Raw genomic sequence first — 24,478 nt, 5'->3', positions numbered from 1 at the left:
TGGAGTTCTGTACAAAGCCATTACAGTTTCACCAAGCCTACTAAATGTATTTTTCCAAGATCTGTGTGAGCCCATTCTACTCATTAGGGTACAGATTTTTAATAGAAACTATGTCTATGCATGGCTTATTCTATATTGATGGAAGAAAAGTCTAATTTGAGCAGAGAGCCAAACAAACATGGAGTCCTGCACTGTAGTCAAGATATTTCTCCGTATTTACATATTGAAAAAAATGACTGATGGGCTCTTATTACGTAATGGACACTATATAAAGGATAGGGACACGTCAGTAATAATATAGCTTTTCTTTTTGCACTCATGGTATTTACTATTTTTTGTTTTAATTTTTTAATTTTTTATTTTTTTGAGACAGAGTCTGTCTCTGTCACCCAGGCTGGAGTGCAATGGTGTGATCTCGGCTCACTGCAAACTCTGCCTCCCGGGCTCAAACTATTCTCCTGCCTCAGCCTCCTGAGTAGCTGGGATTACAGGCACCTGCCACCATGCCCAGCTAATTTTTTTTTGTGTGTGTGTGTGTGTGTTTTTAGTAGAGACGGGGGTTTCACCATATTGGTCAGGCTGGTCTTGAACTCCTGACCTCAGGTGATCCACCCACTGCCAAAGTTCTGGGATTACAGGTGTGAGCTACCGCACCTTGTCTCATGGTGTTTACATGATAGAGAGAGAGAAAGTAACATCCAGTTAGCATCCATTGTGCTCTACGCACTGTAATAAGAACTTTGTATGCACTTATTATTATAAATATTATCCTTAATAACCCAATGAAAAAAGTGCTGCATTATTCTGATGAGCCAACAGATATTTTTAGTTCATTTTTATTAATCTTATACAGTAGATTATGTAACTAATTTAACTGATTTAAAATGAAAAATACACAGTTAGATCTTTATGTATGAGCATGTTTAGATTAATTCATAATTCATATATATGTTTACTATTGTGTCATAAAGACCTCTAGTATCTTTATTTTATCATAAGAAGATGTATCTTTCTCTTCCCTGTTTATTCCATTCAAATTCTCTTCCTAAAACGTGTCTAGGATTATAAATAAATTTATTCTCCAATTAATATAATTTGCAGTAAGGTGTGACTAAGAAATATAATTCTAGAGCTGCACCCTTAAGCATTTTAAGAATAAGACATATTAGCTTAAGTAAATGTTTGCAGTATTTTAGTTGGAATAAACTTGATTTGGCTCAGTCTCTAGAAAAATTAATACAATACTAAGCTATATTTTTAAGAACAAATTATATTAATTATTTCCCATACTATACTGGGTTCCTCCTAAGAAAATTAAACCAATATTAGCATTGCCTGCAAGCTGCTTTCTGCATAAAGGGAAACCTGGCTGGGTGCAGTGGCTGAAGGCTGTAATCCCAGCATTTTGGGAGGCCGAGGCAGGTGCATCACCTGAAGTCAGGAGTTCGAGACCAGCCTGGCCAACATGGCAAAACCCTGTCCCTACTGAAAATACAAAATAAGCCAGGTGTGATGGCAAGGGACTGGGAGGCTGAGGCAGGAGAATCGCTTGAACCTAAGAGACAGAGGTTGCAGTGAGCCAAGATCGTGCCATTGCACTTCAGCCTGGGTGACAGAGTGAGTCTCTGTCTCACAAAAAAAAAAAAAAAAAAAAAAAAGGAAGAAAGAAAAACTCTAAGTGTGAAAAACATGGCAAATAAATTATCTTAATCTACTATCTACTTAGAATATTTAGAAGATAATAGCTTGAATCTGGAAAGAACACATATGCGACTTGTGTCATTTTTTCTGGCATGTTTATAATCTATTATTTTGTGAGCAGCAGCACATTATAATTGGTTATGTCCATAAATGTTTTGTTTTTTAAATAATGCATTCTGAAAAAAGCTGAAATAATCATATGGGATATAGTCTTTGAATTGGAATCTAAGGTAATCTAATCTTCTAAATATAACTAAAATTTGAAAAAATAATGATAATTAAATGATGTACTTTATATCAGTGTCAATACTTATTCAAAATTTCTTTGTAGTGAAAATTTATTTCTGTATTACCAATCAAAAATTGATACAAACGTTTTTCTTAATTTAATAATTAGATGTGTGTCGGCATATTAATGGTGTAGTTTATTAATCTACCAAGGCTTAATAAGGACTTAATTTTGATTTTATATTTTAAATTATATTTGATATGTAGTGATATTAGATATTTTTTATGTAGCTTTCAATCATGGAACTAGTCTATCTTTATTTGCCAAAGAGAATTGACCAGGAATAGCACCAATTCATCCTTGGCTCAATGTTCGTTGATTGCAGTATCTCAATCCACTAGAATTTCACTCAAACTAGAGTTTTATAGTGTTAGCAATGTTATAATCTAAAGGAACTAATCTAAAGGAAATTTCAAAGCCAAATTGTCCAAAACCACTATGAAATTACTAAACCTGTCACTTTTCTTGGCAGTAAAGATTTGGGGAGCCGGGCGCGGTGGCTCACGCCTGTAATCCCAGCACTTTGGGAGGATGAGACGGGTGGATCACGAGGTCAGGAGATCGAGACCATCCTGGATAACACGGTGAAACCCTGTCTCTACTAAAAATAAAAAATAAAATAAAGTAAAATAAAAAAAAATCAGCCGGCCGTGGTGGCGGCGCCACTGCACTCCAGCCTGGGCAACAGAGCGAGATTCAGTCTCCAAAAAAAAAAAAAAAAAAAAAAAAAAAAAGTAGAAAAAGGGTTTGGGTAATACTCTTCAGATTACATTCCAGATTTAGGGAAGTGAGCCTGTACACCCTGGTGCCGAGGTCACCTTTCTGTGCTCAGGAAGGTGCTACCAGGGGAAACCATTTAACCTCTTCTTGCTCTAGTGTATATAGAGCAATATAGAAGTGCTTTAGGATTTTCAGACCATTTTCACATATATTGTGGCATTTTATACTTACAACAATATAGTGGGAAGAAAAGTCAAATGTTTTTACACTGTGGTTAAAAAATGGAAGATAGAGATGAAATGACTTGGTAAGATCAAATAAGTTGTTGGGGTGAGAATGTAATTTAAGTTTTTTTGTTTGTTTGTTTGTTTTTAATTCATGCCTCTGCTGGACCTGGTGGCTCACGCCTGTAATCCTAGCCCTTTAGAGGCCGAGGTGGACAGATAGCTTGAGGTCAGGAGTTCGAGACCAGCCTGGGCAGCATGGTGAAACCTCGTCTCTGCTAAAAATACAAAAAGTTAGCTGGGCATGGTGTATGCGCCTGTAATTCCAGCTGCTCAGGAGGCTGAGGCACCAGAATCACTTGAACCTGGGAGGCAGAGGTTTCGGTGAGCAGAGATCAGGCCACTGCCCCCCAGCCTGGGTGACAGAGACCCTGTCTCGAAAAGAAAAAAAAAATCACGTCTCTATTTTCTTATTCCATAGCACCTAACATCCTCTGGTGCTAGATGTATCTGTATAATATATACCATGGATGTGCAAACATTGATGGAATATTTATATGTGGGTAACTCCTTACTTATTTGTATCTTTAGTATGTGATAAATAGGCAGTCAGTATATGGTGCTGAATTCAAAACTACTCATTGGCATAGAATTATATTGTCAATATATATTTAGATCATGGAGTTTTAAAGATTCTTCTTTTGTGTCTGTTGGTAATTATTTTCGAACCTCAGTTGTGACTTTATTTCTATAAGACTTTCTGAATTTTACCCTGTTTTAGATGGCCACACTATGCGTTACTCTTCCTGTGGTTCCATGTATGCCATTGATAACAAGGGGGGAAAGGTGGAAGAGTTTGAGTGCAAATCCTTCCTGACGGCTGATAAACCAGCAGGAAATAAGTGAGGTCCTGTCAGTTGGCTTTATAGTACTTTCATTGCTTTCAAATCCTAAAGATACACTCGGCATCATTTTTTTTAGAAACATGGGGGACATCAAAGAATGTAATAGAGTCACTGAGTTGAATATATTCATGCAGGGATTTATACACTTCATAAAAGCTGTAAAGAAGTTTTTTCTGACATATAGGAAAATTGTTTTATTGTTTTTTGTGTTTTTTTTTTTTTTTTTGAGACGGAGTCTCGTTCTGTCACCCAGGCTGGAGTGCAGTGGCGTGATCTCAGCTCACTGCAAGCTCTGCCTCCCGGGTTCACGCCATTCTCCTGCCTCAGCCTCCCGAGTAGCTGGGACTACAGGCACCCGCCGCCACGGCCCGGCTAATTTTTTGTATTTTTTAGTAGAGACGGGGTTTCACCGTGTTAGCCAGGATGGTCTCCATCTCCTGACCTCGTGATCCGCCCGCCTCGGCCTCCCAAAGTGCTGGGATTACAGGCGTAAGCCACCGCGCCCGGCCTGTTTTATTCTTCATGGTGTTGAAAATGGTGTTAGCCTTAGACAAATTCTGCAACAATGTTTAGTGCTTATACATATTCCTGATAATACAGATGTAGCTTTCAGAACAAATTGAAAGTACTATAAATATCCTTTAATATCCATTTATCTGGAATAAAATATATTGAATAACATTTTCACAATAAAACAAGTCTTTTCCTAACATTTTATTAATTATAATAGATTGAGAAACATGACGGTAAGATTTATTTGTAGTAGGTAATGTTTTCTTAATAGCATTAAATGGCAGTATAATGTGATACCCTTTTTATAATATTGGGAAAGCCTTTTAGTCAAAAAGTTTTATAACATCACTTTTGTAAATTTTTTGCTAATCTGATGGGACTTGATAAAGATACTGTCTAATTCTCTTTTCTTCTTATGTATTACAGAGAATTAGTATCTTTCATCCTTTAGATTGGACAAAGAAACAAACATTTGGAAAAAAATCTGTTTTCTTGATGTCACACAGAAAGCTCTAGAAATGGATTCAAAGAAGTGATTTTTGAGTCTGAACTTTGAAATTTTCTAGATAGTAAATTGGCTAGTCATTTAATTCTATTTGTCCAATTTTTCTCTAACATAGATGGTTGAACTAGACGGTTTTAAGGGTTTTTTCTGGGTGCAATATATTATGTTGCAAATTTCTGAGCTCTTTGTGCTAGATTACTCTTGAGTATTTGAAAATATCAAGATATTATTGCCAGTTATATATTTAGCAGGTGCCATCTGTTTGTGCATATTTTCTAAGCAAATTTAAAAGCACACCTGTTTGAGCAACAGCAAGATAAACTGGAACAATCATGGACTTAGAATTACACAAACCTAATTATGAGTCCTGGCCCTCCTACCAAGTGGTGAAATACGTCAGTCAAAATTTTAACCATCTTGAGTCTCAGTTTTAATTCTTCAACATAGTAGAGATAAATCTTATCTGGCAAAGTTGGGAAGAATAAATAAGTTCTAAAAGTATTAGAATCCTTCTAAATGATACTTTGAAAACTATGCAGCACAAATATAAAATATTTTAATATTAGGATTAATACTAACAGTTTCATAAAGTACTTAATTTACTACTTTATAGAGACGATATGCTCGCTAAATGTTATAAACTCTTCTGGTATTTCTTTTAAATGTGCTTTTAACACGTATCTGTTTATTAGAAAGCCATAAATTGTTTATTACTGTTGCCAGTGCATGTAAAGCTGGTACTTCTTGGCAACTACAAACTAGATATAGCCACTATTAATAAAGTTCGTATACTAAACTTTTATTGCTGCTTAATTCTATTTGTGTTTGGAAGAACATTTTGAATTTTATATATGGGTAAATTTGCTGCTTGCAATTGTTAAGCAATCTTTTGTTATGTAAACTGACAAAAATTTAAAAATAATTTACTGTGAAACAAATATAAACTTGTAACGTTATTTTACCAAACAATTTTTCTTTGGTATTTGCATTTTATTTTGAATACAATGTATATGCAATTTGCATTAAGCATAAAGATAAATTCATTATTTAAAATAAACTTAGTTGATAATTCATAATAAAATGTTTGAATTGCCTCCAACTTATTGTCTTCAAAGAAAATAAAGTGAAACATTTTTAACTAACTTTCAACTTGAAAATAGATTGTATAGTACAGTGAAGTTAAATTCTTTATGATTTGATTCATCACAGTAGTAATTGATTCTTTACAATTTCACTACCAAAACTTTGCCCTAACTTACCTGTATTAACCAAAAAGGTATTTCCTTTGGTTAGTTGACTAGAGTTTTTAAAGAGGAATGACTATAGCTGTGGTAGTTAGTTATTTACTGTTTAACTCTTTTTCTTTTATCCTGTGGATAAACTAACAATTTTAATTATTTACTGTTTAACTCTTTTTCTTTTATCCTGTGGATAAACAATGTCACATAAACAATATAAGCCATCTCTACGGTTCTATAAATGTAAAATAAATTGTTTGAGAATAATAAATTGATTTCTCCAACTGCATTTTTAACGTGCTGTTAAATAAAGGAAACGGGAAGAAAGAGGAGAGAGAGAAAGAGAGACAGAGCAAGGGCGCTTCATGTACCTAGGTAGTAGGAAACTTGACAATGAAGTAATAATATTATTTATCGCTAATGAGAGTAGTAAGACCCCTCCTTGTCTACACATAAATTTCTTTTAAAGTATGAGAAAACTGAGGTCAGGGAAGTTAAAAAAAAGTTTTAATTCATAAATATAGGTAGTGGCAAAAATAGAATTCTAATCTACATCTGATACTCCAGAGTCTATGCTCTTAACTTTACAGAGCAGGCTGAGTAGTCAACAATTGCTCAAGAAAACAAAAGCAAAACCAAGCAAGCAAGCAAGCACGTAGGGTTTTAAACTTCAAACTTTGCTACCACATATTTAACTTTGTCAATTGCATTTGCCTTTGTGTCACTGTTAAAGGTAAAATCAAATGCAATAATAAGCCAAAGTACTCAGCTGGAAAATGTAACTGGAGTATTTCTTTTTTCAATTCCATATTGAGGAGAAAACTATATTACTCTGCCTAATTTTAGTTCATATCTAAAAAGTATGTATGGAACAAATTTGAAGAGATTCTAAAAAAGTATAGCCATTCGAATGAGTAAATGGAACTCTGGGTTTCACAAAAGGAACTGGGATGCTGTAATATTACAGAATTTCAGATATAAATTATCTTCTTGTGGCTTCTACTAAACCAAAGAATTGCTAGAATTTTGTATTCTTTGAATATGCTCCCTAGTGTTAATGGGGTAAACTTTTATCATCATTCAGGATCCAGGAAACAGTTTATTTAATACTAACTACTTTGTAATATATATTTCTTCTTAGTTCTAAAAATCTTTGTTTTTACAAATCGTCATCATGTTTAAATATATGTTCACATTGCAGTGAAAGCATTACATTTTTTAATGGCTTAAATAAATTGTTATTTGATTAGTTACTGACGCTGATTTGGTGATGGTGGAAACACTTTGGCCTGGGAATTATAAGGCTAAGTTGTACTCCACACCTAACTAGGTCTTTCTTCCTACAGCACTATCAGGTTTATTATGTTAACTCTGTGATCTTAGTCAAGGTACTTTTTCAGGCATTTACTGAGCCCACTCACCTTTATAAAATAATGGATACAGAATATAGTTCCCTTAAGGTACAGTCATTCACAAAGAAACATAAAATATCTAGCTCAGCAAAGAAGAGAGTTAGAAAGCATAATATACAAACAAATCCACTGCCAGGGCCAGGGAGCAATGCGTCTTATCTGTCTCATCTGGAATAATGATACATTCTCAAGTACAGCATTTAAAAGAAAAATCCTCCACTTAAATGAGTGCTTTTCCACCCTGTTCTCAAAAATTACAAATGCAGAAGATTATAATATGAGCCTGTTTATATTAGAGATTTCTGGTACAGTGTTGACAAACTAAGGCCTTACCAGGTCCTGGTTAGGATTTTATGAATGGTGTCAGAGTGCACCGGAAACCCTTTTTTAGCACACTTTACAATCAAAGAAATCAATCCTGTAAAGGGATGGTGCTTTATCTTTATTAGATTTTGATTTTTAAAATATAGTGTTTGCCTTCAAAATAAAGATCGAATATACTGTGGGGACACATGGGGTATGGACAGTTATCTCTCTGAGCTTTTTTAAAAAAATCATTTTAACAGATTCTTGTTAAATACTCTTTACTACATCCTATGCAAGGTCCTGGAGAGACAAATGTGAATTAAAAAAGAGCACAGACCTTGGTCTCATTAAATATTCAGGAGGGGATAAGGGGTGATGACCAGACAATAATTAAGTAATAAAATCTAAAGTAACAATATTATCACGTGTATAAAAGAGGGATGTGTGGTTATGGGAGGTGTTTCACCATTAATTATCATAAAATTAATGTGCATCATATTTTCTCAAAAGTAACATGAAGTTTATTTTCTCAAAGCATCCTATTAATCTAAAGCAGTTCGTCTTGAGTGAAGGGCTCTAGACAACTCCATATCTCAAATAAGAATGTAACCATTGAGTGGTCGGGCGCGGTGGCTCACGCCTTGTAATTCCAGCACTTTGGGAGGCGGGGGGGGGGGTGGATCACGAGGTCAGGAGATCGAGACCAACCTGGCTAACACAGTGAAACCCCATCTCTACTAAAAATACAAAAAATTAGCCGGGCGTGGTGGCGAGCGCCTGTAGTCCCAGCTACTCTGGAGGCTGAGGCAGGAGAATGGCGTGAACCCGGGAGGCGGAGCTTGCAGTGAGCAGAGATCACGCCACTGCACTCCAGCTTGGGCTACAGAGAGACTCCGTCTCAAAAAAAAAAAAAAAAAAAAAAAAAAAGAATGTAACCATTGAGTGATTTTATTTTTAAAAATAATATTGGCTCCTTGACAGAAAATGGTTATTCATGGAGTCTTAGATTCAAGAAATTTAAATTCCTCTTTCTCTTAGTGGTTGCATTTGAAAGTTACATTGACCAGAATATTACCATACATCATTTTCTTTTCACTGAAAATGAGTTCCTCCAATTGGATCTTGAGTTGTTTGAAGACGTTTCTGGAAATGCAGGTTAATGCTGGTACAATTTGATTAACTAAAATTTTCCTCTATTATAAAACTGTAGTTATGCTTTATTATGTGGAACATTTTCCTCTTTGTAGGTGTAAGAGTCCTTAGGAACAAACGTGTCAATAGAGACATTTCAGGAATTCTAACTGAAAACATCACTGGTTGATTAATTAGTTCACCTATTTATTGTATAAGTCTTTGGGTGCCTAAAATGCAGCTGACATGTCACAAAACATTTTGTAGGAAAGCATAGAGAAAGGGTTAACATAACAGACCTGAGACTGCTGTGATTAGAATGATCTTTTTGCAAGGTTGACCAGTGGCTGGTGTCTGGGAACTTGGATTTCTGAAAGGGATCTTGTCATTCCCTAACTGATAAGCATGGTATGTAGTACCTAAACAGTTTGTAAAAACAATGATGGTTTTTCTAAACAATTGCTTTATTTCTGAAAGTCTGGAAATGTGGTATGTGCTAAGCAGTTAGCATTAAGTCTCTAATGAACTTATCTGGAGGACATTCCACAACTGGTGTTACAACTCATTGCTATGAATCACAGATGTTTCTTGACCTACAGTGGTGTTACACCTTATAAAACCATTGTAAGTTGAAAATATTGTAAGTCACAAATGCATATAATACTCTGATAAACCCAATGTAAAGTCAAAAAATTGTAAGTTGGGGACCATCTGTACTCTCATCTGTGCGACTCGAATGGGAGAGGTTTCTTGGAAACTTGTACGTGGTGTCCGCTGGACTTTGCCCCATAAGCCTTTTCCCTTTGCTGATTTTGCTGTGTAGCCTTTCGCTATAATAAACCATAGTTGTGAATATGTATATCATCAAACTTTAGAGTGGTCTTGGGGAACCCTGACACAAGAAGGATAAAAATACATATACTGGTTGTGACCACTAAGATTATAATTATATTTGCACATGAGTCATAGAAACCTTTCATTAATTTTTAATTTTTGTGGATACATAATAGGTGAATATATTTATGGGGTACATAAGATATTTTGATACAGACATAAAATGCATGATAATCACATCAGGGTAAATGGGGTAATCACCACCTCAAGCACTTATCCTTTCTTTCTGTTACAAACAATCCACTTATACTCTTTTGGTTATTTTAAAATGTGAACAAATTATTGCAGACTGTAGTCACTCTTTCTTGCTATCAATACTAGATCTTATCCATTCATCTAACTGTATGTTTGTACCCATTAACCATCGCCACTACCTGCTCTCCTCCCCTCTTTCTTTTTGAGCAGTATATCTTAACAGACAATTATTTTGCCCCCAAAAGGACATTTGACAGTGCTTAGAAACATTTTTGGCTGTCACAACTGGGAGGGCGCAAATCATCCAGCAGGTGGAGAAAGGCCAGGATGCTGTTAAACATCCTAAAATTCATAGGACACCCCCACAACAAGGTGTCATCTGGCCCAAAATGCGAATAGTGCTGTGCTTGAGAAACCCTATTGTACATAAGAGTGCAAGGTAACATTTGATCACCTAACAAATTAATAGGTGGAAAATAAGAATTATTTATGAATGAAGGATTTAGTGTATTTTTAAGTATTTATCTCACAGTTCAGGAAGGAGATTTTGACTACTATTCCAATAAGTTTTCCTATTATCTAAAATTGTTCCTTGTTAGACTGCCACATCTTCAAGTAAATATCTAATAAAAGTATATTCTTTTCTAAAATTATTGGCTCACTTAATGCTATAATTAGTGATTTAAATTCCCAGACATTTGGAAACTGTTAAAGAAATGTACTGGCTTTTATTTGAAAGCACTCTGGCCTTCGCTGCAGATTAATTTTATATTATACACTTATATATTATCCAGTTTCTAAATCAGTGAGTTTTACCCTCCCCCATTCATTAACATAATAAAGCCAGTATTAACTGATTAAAAACTGTTTCTAAACCTGGCTAGACCAAGGAAATCCCATGAACCAACAGCATTATGTGGAATCCAGCCAGAAACCCCTTACCAGTCTAACTGATTTCAAGTTCAGTGTCAGATTTGCTATGTTGGAAAACTAAAACACACTCATTCAGCATACATCAATAGCAACATGCCTACTTAAAGAGAGAATTTACAATTATGAGAGAGATCATTTAACTGTTGGTTCTTCTTGTCTATTTTTTGTAATACTTCTGATCAGATCACTTTCACTTTCATGTTTTTTTTTCTGTGTGTATATAAAAGGATTTGGTTCTCATTTAATCTTTTCTTTGAATAGTTTTTCCTATAGTTAAAGTCAATCAGCAATCTAAATTTCTTCTGAGCTCCAATCACATGTAATTTATAAAATTTTGGAAGAACACAGGTAGGTACTCAGAGTAATCAACTTAGCTTTGGAAGAAGAATTTAATTTTTTATTATCTGCCACAACCATAACCCGGTGAATTGATTTAAATCATTGAGCTATAATTGCTTTTTGAAGATTTTTTATTTTTCCCCTTCTTGTGAAGTAGTAATTAACAAAATGTAAAAATCTAAATTCAAAATATAATTTCATGTCATAAAATATATGTTACGCATCAAATGTAGTTAATGGTCAAATAAATTCTTTGTTAAGATTGGGGGGGCCTTTGCAATTTGTGAGAAACATTCACACACACACACACAAAATGTCTGTAAACAAAGATAAAATGTTTTTGCTGAAGAATGTAATTGTCATTTCCTGCTCCCTTACTGAAGGAAATCCAGGTGTCTGTTTACATGGATTGTTGCTTAAATCGGCCACAAAACGGTTACTCAAAACCTTATTTATTATATTATAGCAAATAGGATAATAATTACTACCAGAGAAGGAGACATACTTTTTGTAACACTTTACATTTTTCTTAAAATACAAATTCTGTTATATAAATTTTGATTTTGAATCTTTTAATTATCTTCTCACCACCTCCCGTACATCCTATAAGTTTTCTTTGTCTTTTTCAACTTCAGTATACAGATTTCAGCAATACTCTAATTTTTTACTGAGTACTTAACATATATAAGAAAAAGATACTTCACAATTTCCACATGCTGTAATGAAATATGTTGTTTTTTTTATGTTAACTGTATCTAGTTCTTGCTTGATTTCTTTCTTTCCTCTAAAGTTATGTTTTATCTTGCAAGTTTGTATATGTATGTGTACTATTTATTTGTTTAACAGATTATTCAAAATCTTACTGGATAAAGCAGCAAACATTTATTATCTCAGTTTCCATGGGTCAGAAATTAAAACAATGCTTAGTTGCATCCTCTGTTTCTGAATATCTCACAAGGCTAAAATCAAGGTGTCAATTGGGCTATCGTTATTCCAAGGTTCAACCAGTGATGGGTCCACTTTTATAGTCACTCAAGTAGCTGTTGGTGGGACTCAGTTCCTCCATGGTTATTCCTAACTGGTGGTTGGCAAGAGGCCTACTTCACTATTTTACCACATGGATGTTATCCATAAAGCATCTCACAACATAGAAGCAGCTTTGACAGGGCTAATAAATAAGAAGGCAAAAAAGAATGTGCAAGAGAAAAGTCAAAGGCTTTTGTCATCTAGACTTGGAAGTGATTAAGCTCAAGTGTGATTAATCTCAAGCCAACTATCAAGCTGAAAGGACAGGATATGAATATTAAGAGAAGAGGATCACTGAAAGCCATTTTGAAAACTGCCTACAAAGTATATGGATATGGATGTTTTATAAAAATAAAATTCCTTGTGTTAGAGTGGTTTCTTTTTACTTTCTTTTTTTAAATTTTTTCTAAATCTAATATTTTAGAACCCAAAACATGGGGATAAAGACAAATTTTAGCATGTTATCCTTAATATTCAGGAGCAGTATTTAGGAGCACAGTATATGTCATGTTAAGGATGCTACTATGCCTCTATATTATGTTGGAAAGTATATATTCATCTCTGGCTCTCTTTTTTTCTTTCAAGTGGTGGTAATTTGTATAGAGTAAAGTATACTTAGAAGCCAAATTAAAACTGTACTTTAGTGTATTCGTATAAGCTTAATAAAGTATTAATAAATACTCCTGTTTGCATCTTCATGATCTCCAAACTTTTTTCTCCGATTATGGCATCTTTTCGTATTTGCATGAAACAAATGTGGCCTTCTAAATAGGAAATTTTGGATGGAATAATAATCCACAATGAAGGAGTCATATAGTTAATGCAAGGAGAAGTGCTGACTTACGAGACCTAAATATATTTTTATATTCTTCAATACTACTATACCTTCTCCTTAATGTACCCAGAACATATGTCTCAGATTTCAATAGTCCTTGAAGTCACACTTTCCTCAAATGCCTGAATAAAAAGATGAATCTACAATCTTGCTTTATTATATATAAGAACTCAGTAATTTACTTGATGTTCCAAGATATCCAGGAACATTTATCTTCTGGAAAATATATCCCGATTTTCACTTGCCATTCCACTTATCTGGATCCAGATCAGAACCTTTATCTACTTTTCTGCAGGTTACTCACTTCTGGCTTTCTTAGTGCTTGTATGGCTCTCTTTTAAACACTCCGCACTGTGTTGTGGACACCTATCCCTTCTTTTTTCAAACGGTTAGATAAAGACCAGTTTGTAACTTTTACCAGACTTATGGTGAATATTGTAAGACATTGATGAATATTTCTACACAAGGACATTTGAAACTCAGTATGCAATATGACTGTTCCTGAATAACTTAAGTCCATAAATCTCCATAGTGGTTTCCTACTGGGCAACGTATTCTTTGTGACGAAGACTTCTTCCCTCACCCCAGGCTGCCAACTTAACACAGGAGCTAGTGTACCATGACATTAGGAAAGTACCCTTGGGACTGTCTCTCCTTTCTAGAATGCAGGCCTTAAAGAAAAGCTTTTGAAGAAAGAACATGTCCCGACTTCACCCTGGTATAAAGGCAGTCTCCACAATCCTTATAGCCTTACTCAGGATGTGTCACTCTACGTCATCAGTGGAAATCTATGGTCTCTTCAGGAGAAAGCCAGTATTCTAGGACCTTTCTCTACATCACTTAACATGGCAAGGTCTTCAACATTCAACGATCTACATTAGAAAATTTTCTAAGGCTACCTTCTTCAGTCTTGAGTAGCATCATCATTCCATTTAGGCAGGTACATTTACCAGTCTATAATATAATAAGGGGTAACAACTAGGCTGACACGTATGTTAACTGTCTTCATGTTCTGCATTCCCAATTTCCCCAGTCATCATCTTATGAAAAATAATACACTTACCCATACACACTGTAGGAATAAGTGAGACTAAATATTTATGGGTATTCTAGATTCATAATTTGGAAAAGTCTCCCACCTAGACCACTTCTTTCATGACCACACAGATAAATACAATAATAAGGACAAAATGCTGACATGTTAGATGTTTTCTGTAAAGAGTCAATGTCCTCATAACAAAAATTAAATGGGATAGCCTTGAAATAGTGATGGTACATATTCTGCTATATATATTCACATAGATTCTGACAAAAGTTATGAGGAAAGGAAAAGACTTTTCTAGCATCCCATCACCTCAAATTTATCTCACCATTTGCAGTAGGCAGAACATTAGCCACTCAAAGGTGTTAATGTCTTATACCTCACAATTGTTGAATATGTTATAGCCCATGGTAAGTGGGAATTAAAGTTGAAGATTGAGTTAGGATTACCACTCAAGTGACTTGAGATAAGGACATTACCCTGGATTGCTGAGGTGGGTCCAATATAATCACAATGGTCTTTTGAAGTCGAAGAGAGAAGCAGAAATAGAAGTCAGAATGATGCAAATTGAGAAAGACTCAGGTGGCCATTGCTGGTTTTAAAGATAGAAGGGGGCCATGAGCCATGAGCCAAGCAATGTGACCAGACTCAGGAAGCTAGAAAAGGCAAATAAATGGATTCTGCCTCAAGCCTACAGATAAAACACAGCCCTGTCAATACCTTGATTTTAGTCCAGTGAGACCTATTTTTTACTTCTGACTTCCAAAATTATAAGATACATTTGTGTTGTTTTAACCCATCAATTTTGTAGTCATTGGTAATAGCAGTAATAGGAATCTACCACTCCATTCTTCATTTTTTTTCTGCCATCAGTGATTATGCTTCACTAATATGTAAGCCTTCCTTTCACTTGCTATATGTCCTTGACCATGTGACCTCATCTGTAAATGAAAAATTACTTATTTCATGGCATTGAGAGAAATACACAACATAATACTTGGAAAGAGAAAGAGTACATTTTTAGTTACTAAATATGTATACATGGCTTTATTTTTATTTATATTAGTTTTATATATTAATATATAGTTTTTGTATACTAGTATATAGTATGATTTAGTTTTAAATATTAGTATATAAAAAAGAGAATGTATAAATATATTTCTGTTTATATTTTTTCTTTTAATATTGGTACATAATAATACATATTTATGTGGTACATATGGTATTTTGATACATGCATACAATGTGTAATGATCAAATTAAGGTAATTGGGGTAGCTATCATCTTACACATTTATCATTTCTTTGTGTTGAGAACATTCCAAATCTTCTAGCCATTTTTAAATGTACAATAAGTTATTGTTAGCTATACTCCTGCTGTGTTATTAAACGCTAGAAATTGTGCCTTCTATCTATATATATTTTTGTATCCATTAACCAATCTCTCTTCATCCATCCTCTACCCTACCCTTGCCAGCCCCTGATAACCACTGTTATAGTCATTATCTCCAGAAGACCAAGTTTTTTAGCTCCCGCATATTAGTGAGAACATGGGATATTTGTTTTTCTGTATTTGGCTTAGCTCAATTAACATAATGACCTCCAGTTCTATCCATGTTGCTGCAAATGACAGAGTAGCATTCTTTTTAATGTATTAATACGCCACTTTATATATATACTACATTTTCTTAATCTGTTCATTTGCTGATGGACATAGATTAATGTCATATCTTGGCTGTTGTGAATAGTAGTACAATTAACATGAGACTGCAGATTTTTTGTGGATATTCTGATTTCCTTTTTTTGGACATACACCAAGGAATGGAATTGCTGGATCATATGCTAATTCTATTTTCAGTTTTCTGTAGAACCTTCATACTGTTCTCCATAGTGGCTGTACCAATTTACATTCCCACCAAGAATGTAGGAGGGTCACATTTTTCTACATTCTCATCAGCTTTGGTTATTTGTTGTCTTTTTAATTATAGCTACTTTAACTGGGGTGAGAGGATATTTCATTGTGGTTTATATTTACGTTCCCCATGGCTAGTGATTTTGAACATTATTTTCACATACCTACTGGTGTATCTTCTCTTAAAAATATCTATTAAGATCTTTTGCCCATTTTAAAATTTGATTGTTTTTTACCATTGTCTTATTTGAGTTCCTTATGTATTCTGATTATTAACCCTTTTGTCAGATGGATAGTTTACAAATATTTTCTCCCATTCTGTGGACTGTCTCCTCACTTTGTTGATTGCTTTCTTTGCTGTGTAGAAGAATTTTTAGCTCAGTGTAATCCCATTTCTCTATTTCTGCTTTTGTTTCCTGTGCTTTTGAGGACTTGCCCAAAAAATCTTTGTCTAGACCAAAGTCCTGAAGTGTTTCCCCAATGTTTTCTTCTAGTTATTTTATAGTTTAGGTTTTACGTTTAAGTATGCAATCCATTTTTATTTGATTTTTGTATGTAGTAAGAGGTAAGAGTCTATTTTCATTGTTCTGCATGTGGCTATCTAGTTTACCCAGCACCATTCATTGAAAAGTATTTGTTTATCAGCATATGTCCTTGGCACCATTTTTGAAATGAGTTGGCTGAAAATGCATGGATTTATTTCTGGGTTCTCTATTCTGTTACATTGGCTTATGTGTATATTTCTATGACGGCATCATGCTGTTTTTTAGATACTATAACTTTGTTCTTTTAGTTCTGGATTGCTTTGGCTATTTGTGGTCTTTTGTGGCTCCATACAAATTTTAGCTTTTTTTTTTTCGATTTTGTGAAGAATGTCATTGGTATGTTGATAGGGATAGTATTGAATCTGTAGATCACTTTAGCTGGTATGAACATTTTAACTGTGTTAATTCTTCCAGTCCCAAAACATGAGGTATCTTACCATGTTTTTGTCTCCTTTTTAATTTATTTTATCAATCTTTTCCAGTTTTCCAGTAAAGATCTTGCACTTTTTTGGCTAAATTTATTCCCGGGTTTTTATTTGTTTGTTTGTTTTTGGTAGCTGTGTAAATTGAATTACTTTCTTGTATTTTTTTCAGATTGTTTACTGCTGGAATATAGAAATGTTATTAATTGTTGTATGTTGATTTTGTAGCAACTTTACTGAATTCATGGATCAGTTCTGACGGTTTCTAGTGGAATCCTTAGGTTTTTTTCAATATTTATGTTCTAAATATAAGATCATATCATCTGCAAAAAAGGACAATTTGACTTCTTCCTTTACAATGTTCTTTATTCACTTTTATTGCTTCATTCCTCTGTCTAGAACTTCCAATGCTGTGTTGAATAAGAGTGGTGAAAGTTAGCCTATTTGCCTTGTTACAGACCTTAGAGGAAAAGCTTTCAATGTTTTCCCATTCAGTATTATGTTAGCTGTGGGTTTGTTAGATGTGGCCCTTACTATTTTGAGGTATACTTCTTTTATACTTAGTTTGTTAGGTGTTTTTAATCAAGATAATAACCAAAGGAAATATTTTTTTTAAAGAAGGAAAGTTGGATTTTATGGAATGCCTTTTCAGCATCTATTGAAATGATCATATGTTATGATGTATCATGTTTATTGATTAGCATATGTTTAACTATACTTGCGTCTCTGGGATGAATTCACTTAATCATGGTGAAATATCTTTTTATTGTGTTGTTGAATTCAGTTTGCTAGTGTTTTTTGAGGATTTTTGCATCTGTGTTTATAAGAGATATTGGATTATAGTTATTATTATTATTGCATGTTTGTCTGGTTTTGGTATGGTAATTCTGGCCTCATAGAATGAGTTTTGAAGTATTCCCTCCACTTCAATTTTTTGAAATAGTTTGAGTAGAACTTTTATTAGTTGTTTTTTACATGTTTGTAAAGTAAATGATGTTTTACCTACTTTAAAATAAATAAAACCTTTTAACCACCCTGACGACCATAAAAATACTAAATTAAAACACATTTTAGCCACATTGTTACCTTACAGAAATTATGCTAGATGTGTCTTTTGGAAACTATTTATTTCCATATCTCTGTTTACACACTTGCCCCATTATAATCTATTCTCAATATAGCAGCCAATTTGATCCTGATCCTTTTATAAACCTAAATCAAGCTATACATTTATCTGCTCAAAATCCTCAATGACTCATTCTGAGTAAAACCCAAATTTCTCAAAATGTCCTAGGGTGCTACATGATCTGTCCTTCTTAACTCTTTGGCATCATCCTCATAACAGTCTCTAACTTCTATCATGTGGCTCAAGTCAAAGAGTTCGTTATTCTCCAGAACATGTGAAGTTCACCCCCTGCTCAGACAATGGCCTAGAGTGTTCCTCCCCCATTATCCATTTGGCTGGATCTTTCAGCTCAGCTTTTCAGTGACTCCTACCCTGGCCACCCGAGTAAACATGCAATGCAGTTCTCTGGCCTCCCCACTTCTAACATACTGCATAGATATTTATTTTGCTTTGTGACTCTCCACATTAGGATTTAAACTCGAATAGGGCAGTATTCATATCTGCTTTTTCATTACTGTATTCTTAGGAACTGGAGAGGTGCCTAACTCACAATTTGTACTCAATCATACTTAATAAATTAATATTTAATTATTTATTTGCCATAGATTCAGAACTTCAAACACATCAGTTTCAAAGTTTGACTAAAATCTTAAATGTCATCAAATTTATGCTTTTGACTTCACAGATGAAAAAAAGTGAGGCCCAGAGAGGTCACACAGCTGTTTTCACTAAAATTAGAATAAGAAAATGGCCCTGACTTTTCAGCAAATTATTTGTATAATTTTGTACTTATACTAGTAGTTAACACTCTTTTCAATTTCATACATTTGGACTTTACTAACTCATTACCTTTTCTGTAAGCAGGATTGCTCACCTATATTGTAAGCATTCACTCTTACCTTTCCATTATACATTCTTAGAACTCTTATTTATTTAGCAAGTATTTTAATAATTGATGTATACACCATTTTGTAGTATAGTGGGTGATTCAAAGATGAACTTCAGCTTTATGGTTACAGCTTTACCACAAATACATGCTCAATCAGACACCTCTTATGTGCCACTTCAGGTTCTTTCAGTGTCACCTATATCCAGGGCAGATAGCCACTGGGTCAGCGCCAGCACCTGGAGCAACGAATATGAGTGACCTCTGGCCAGTTTCACATATGAAGCACCCAGCAGTTCTAACATCAGGTCCTTTCTGTGCTTCTTTCATGTCTTCTGTGAGAATTCAGTGCTGCCACTGAGGCATGTAATGCTTTGGGACCCTTGTAGCACTCATGGATGTGCAATCCATTTGTACAGGAAGGTAGTGCTCCCTCTGGTAAACCTTAATTCAGAGAGAAACAGAAGCTGGCCTATGATTTTGTCCCCCCTGGAAAGAGATTATTTGACCTTTTTGAAGACAGTCCTTCAAAATCAAGTGATTCGTTATACCTGATGCCATCAGTGACCAGCTCAGTAATGCATTGTCATATTGACCCTGCTTGCTTCCTGCCTCACTCTCCTTTTCCCTCACACCCTATTCTCTAGAATCATAGTTCCTAACAAAAATATGGGACATGAATTTTCGCCTAAAGTTCTCTCTCAAAAATGCTGATATACTGTCTTTAAGAACCTTAAAACCTAGTAGAAGAAGGTATATTCAGACCTACGTAACTACTATGAAGTACCATCTAATATATCTTACTAAACTCATACAAAAACTACACACAACTGCAGAGGAAAGAGTTCTCCTTTTGCTGAGATGAAGAAGAGTTTTTGTTAGAAACATGAATTTTATTTTGTACTAAATGATGATTGAAGTATTCTTAGAAAGAAGATAAGTACAACAACATGTGTAATGCTGGTGATGGTCATAGCATGACCAAGAAAGCAGCATGGGGCACATTTATAAATACTGAGGGCTGCGTTTGTTGGGGGGGGATGGGGTGGGTGAGAGAGAAAGAAATATGTTGAAATCATCTTCCAAAAGCTATTTTTTTGAAAATAATTCTAATGGATTATTGATCATTTGAAACTTGTGATTGATAAAATCAAATGGCAAACCTGATTCTGAAAGGAAGGATTGTCTACTAAAATGGGAATTACAGCATTTATCAAGAGCAAGGTGGCTGTTTTTTAGAGAAATAATGTGATGATACTGTTGTCTATGGTCACATGCTACAGAGTTAGATTCAGTCTCCAGTTTGCCAATTGCCAGGATTATTACAGCTTCTAAGTGCTCAAGAGGGATAACTCTAAAATGCAGTTTGACTTAAGGAAAGAAAGTCGAGATCTTGACATTCAGAAAGTATATTTCTAAATGTGTTGTCCATTTTGGTTACAATACTCTATTGTATATTCAGTGCTTAAAACAGTTTTTTCTGAAAAATAAGCAAACTTAACAGCCGTTAAGTCAAAGAGGCACCATAATGAACTCTAATCAAAACTGACTGATTGCCACTTTCATATCTTTTAGTGGCTCACAAACCTAAATCAAGGATTGATTTTAATGAATCTGAAGTCTGATGAATGAATCACTCTACTTGGAGGTATGAGTAGATTTTCTTAATTAAATATGCTTGGAAAGAATATGGTTTTTTTTTAACATATAGGCTAAATTATATTGATTTTCATCTATGGTTTATGTGTTCTTTGTGAATCAGTGCAACTTTATTTTTTAAATGTTTGGCTAATAAATGTCTACTTTTTACAATATTTAACTTTGAATTACATATTTTGTATTCTAACTTAAATAAAATCATTTTTATTTATAGTATTTGTCTAAAGCTTTACAGTTTGAATCCAATTTGGGAGAATTTAAAATTTGTGGAAAAATATCTCAGACTCTTCAATTGATGTCACTTAAACTGAACTATTTGAATATTTTAATGAAAGCAGACAAGAGTCAGAACAGCTGCTCAAATATAAAGTTTAAAAATGCTAGAAGTAGGTCCATACATCTGTTTGCTATGTTCAGTGTTATTTTAAAATTAATGTGTTCTTTTGAAATCAGAACAGGTATTTTTAAAATATATTTTCTGCATTGTACTTCTCTAAACCTACCAACTTTCCAAAGTCTCTCTCCATTAATTGAGGTTGTTGTGCATATCTAATAAAGGTGCAGATAATTTGTGGGTGGCCTTAATTGGTTAGGGTCAGTGTTAGTTGCTGTATATTCATATTATTTCATATAATCTTTATCTCAATTATATACAATATGGGATATAACCATTTCATAGATTGTATGGTTGAATATTAGAAAGTTAAGTACAATGACTTGTTCATGGGTAACTCAAGGCTGACTAGTTAATAAGTGGCGAAACTATCTTAAAATATAAGTTTGGCTGAACCTAGTATCTGTTATGTTCATGATACTGTGAACACCAACCTATGGAAAGAAAATATAAATTTTTTTACATGTTTGTTTTAAAAGCAATAGTTTTCAATAGATGTGTGGCTATAAATAGTATTTTTTAATTTTTTTATATCTTTTAATGTTTCTTTTATGATGTGATTTAGTTTGCTTGGACATTCTCTTGAGATGTACCCCCCCAAAACAATACAGGGGACTTGAAGGCTACAAAGAGTCATTAATCATTTATCCATATGACTGACACAGAAAATACACAGAATGTTTTTCAAGACACTCAAATAATAAAATAGTAGAATTAACCAAATTGGTCAAAAGCAAAATCCTCATGGACAAATATACTTTTGAGACTATCTTTTCTTGTAGATTTTTCTATGCATAAAATATATAGATTTAACATGAGAATTTCTATAAAGGGACAGTATAATAAAGTGGTTAATATACCAGATGTTTTTTAAAAGTCAGTTGTATTATGATTTAATTTTCATATAATAAGTTGAAATGTATAGTTTAATGATTTTAACTGAGTTTTATATGGTAAAATTCACACTTTAGGGTATGAAATATTATATTTGACAAACATGTAGTCTTGTAACCACCATCACAATAAAGATACTGAAATAGTTTCATTACCCCAAAGAAACTTCCATGCTGCTGCTTTGTAGCAAAATTTTCTCTCTTTCTTATAGTTTTGCCTTTTACTGAATGTCATGTAAATTAAATCATGCATGGCCCTTTGAATCTGACTTTTTTCAGTTAGGATACCCATTTGATACTCATCCACATGGACTGTAGGTATCAATAGTTGGTTCGTTCTTTTTTTACCACTCAATAGTACTCCGTTGTATGGATTACCAGGGCTCATTTTTCTTTTTATTAGCTGACAGGCATTTCGATTGCTTACCATTTTTCACCATTATGAATAAGGGCAATATAGCCATTTGCATAGATTTCTGAGTGATCATAAGTTTTAATCTGTTTTGGGTAAATACCTAGGGGTGGGGATGCAAGGTCATTTGGTAGTTAAATGATCACTTTTTAAAAACTGGCAGACTATTTTCCAAAGTTGTTGTCTTATCTTTCATTTTCACCAGCAATACATGAATGTGTCAATTGCTCTACCTCCTCACTGGTATTTAGTATAACAAGGTTTTGTTTTCTTTGTAATCTTAGCCTTTAAAAAAATATTATAATGTGGTTTCAATTTGCATGCCCCTAATGACTGTCGTTGAGCATCTTCTCATTTGCTTAGTTGCAATCCATATTTCTTCTTTGGTAAAGTGCCTGTACTGAACTTTGCCCACATATTTTCCTTATTATCGTGTCATAATTGCTCTTTCTCTGTGTTGAATGCATACAGTTTGTCAGATAGGGGATTGACAAATATATATTTTTTCTAACCTTTGACTAGTCTTTTCACTTTTTAAATGTGTTTTTTGGCAGAGCATTTTTTTTAAGTGTGTTAAAGTCCAATTAATAATGTTTTTTCTCTTGATATTCTCTCTATAAAATGGCTGCTTAAACTTATGTTCCAAATTTTCTGTTTTTTTTGTAAAGTTTTAACATTTTACATTCTATATTATATCTATATCCTTTACTGTTAATTTTGATAAAAATGTGAAGTACAGGTCAAGGTCCATTTTTGTTTTTATGTTTGGAGGTCTAATTTTTCTGGCACTATTTATTTAAAATTAATTCTTTTATTATTGTCTTTAAAGCAACTTTGTCAGAAAATAAACATTTGTGTGGTTCTGTTTATATTCTATTTATTTCATTCCTTTCATATGTGTATCTACCCATTTGCCAATAAAATACTGTCCTGATTACTATAACTTTAAAAAAGTTTGAATATCAGGTAGTGGGAGATCTTGAAATAAATTCTTTTTCAAAATGTTTTGGATATTATAATTATTTTCCTTTTCTATGTAAACTTATAATCAGTTTTTTGGTATCTAAAAATATCCTGCTAAGAATTCAATTGGAAATGTATAGAATCAATTTGGGAATAATTTATCTCATTAATAAGTCATCAAATACATGAACACAGAATATGTGTACCCATCACTTAGGCCTTCTTTCATTTCTTTTGTGTTTTGTATTTTTCTGAATATAGATCATGCATATACTTTGTTAGAATTTAACCTAAATATCTAATTGTTTTATGATATTGTACATGGTATGGTTACAGTTTTCGACTTAAAGGTGTTCATTGTTAACATTCAGAGATGCAGTTGATTTTTGTATCCTGGGACTTACTAAATTCTTTTGCTATTCTTGAAAGTTTGTTTTCTTTTCATTCTTGAGATTTCAGATATTTTCTACATAGATAATCATGTTCTCCTTTTAATAGAGAGAGCTTTCTTTCCAATCTGGAGGATTTTATTAATTTTCTTTGTCTTATTTTACTGTCTAGGTCCCAAAACAATGTTCAATAGTAGTGATGAGGAAGAGATATACTTGCTTTGTCAGTCTTTCGCCATTATAATGTTAGCTGTACGTTTTCGTAGACAAACTCTATCAGGTTAAGGAAGTACTTATAGTTTACTGAAACTGTTTATCATAAACAAATCTTGAATTTTATCAAATGCTTTTCTTCTGAATCTATTGATTTTTCTTTTCATTCTGATAATATTAAGAATTATGTAGACTCAATTTCTGATGTTGAAACAGGCTCTCATTACTGGAATCTACTCCACCTGACTGTGATGTAGTATGTTTTGTATATATTGCCGTATTCAATTTGTTAATAATTTGTTAAGAAATTCTGCATCTATGTTCATGAGAGAGATTAGTTCATTGTTTTACTTGATCATGTTTTTGTCTGACTTTAGTATCAGGACAATGCTCCCTTATAAAATCAAGTGAGAGTTGTTACTTCCTCTTCTATTTTTTGGAAGGGATTGTTCAGAAT

The 24,478-nt window shown here is 33.7% G+C and overlaps 1 protein-coding gene across 2 annotated transcripts in view; it reads left to right on the top strand.

Moving 5' to 3' along the window:
• PCDH15 (protocadherin related 15) overlaps positions 1–24,478 on the top strand; it is a 1,779,889-nt gene that overhangs the window by 832,209 nt on the left and 923,202 nt on the right. Inside the window, exon 5 of one of the 2 annotated variants that reach the window (XM_055092816.2) lies at positions 20,674–20,746. The exons of the other annotated variant lie outside the window; for it this stretch is intronic. The gene's annotated coding sequence lies outside the window, so the exon portion shown is untranslated. The remainder of the gene's footprint in view (positions 1–20,673; positions 20,747–24,478) is intronic. 2 annotated transcript variants of the gene reach the window in all.

Source organism: Pan paniscus, chromosome 8 (genome assembly GCF_029289425.2).
Source record: "Pan paniscus chromosome 8, NHGRI_mPanPan1-v2.0_pri, whole genome shotgun sequence".
Lineage (NCBI taxonomy): Eukaryota > Metazoa > Chordata > Mammalia > Primates > Hominidae > Pan > Pan paniscus.
This window is presented reverse-complemented; position numbering and strand designations above follow the sequence as displayed.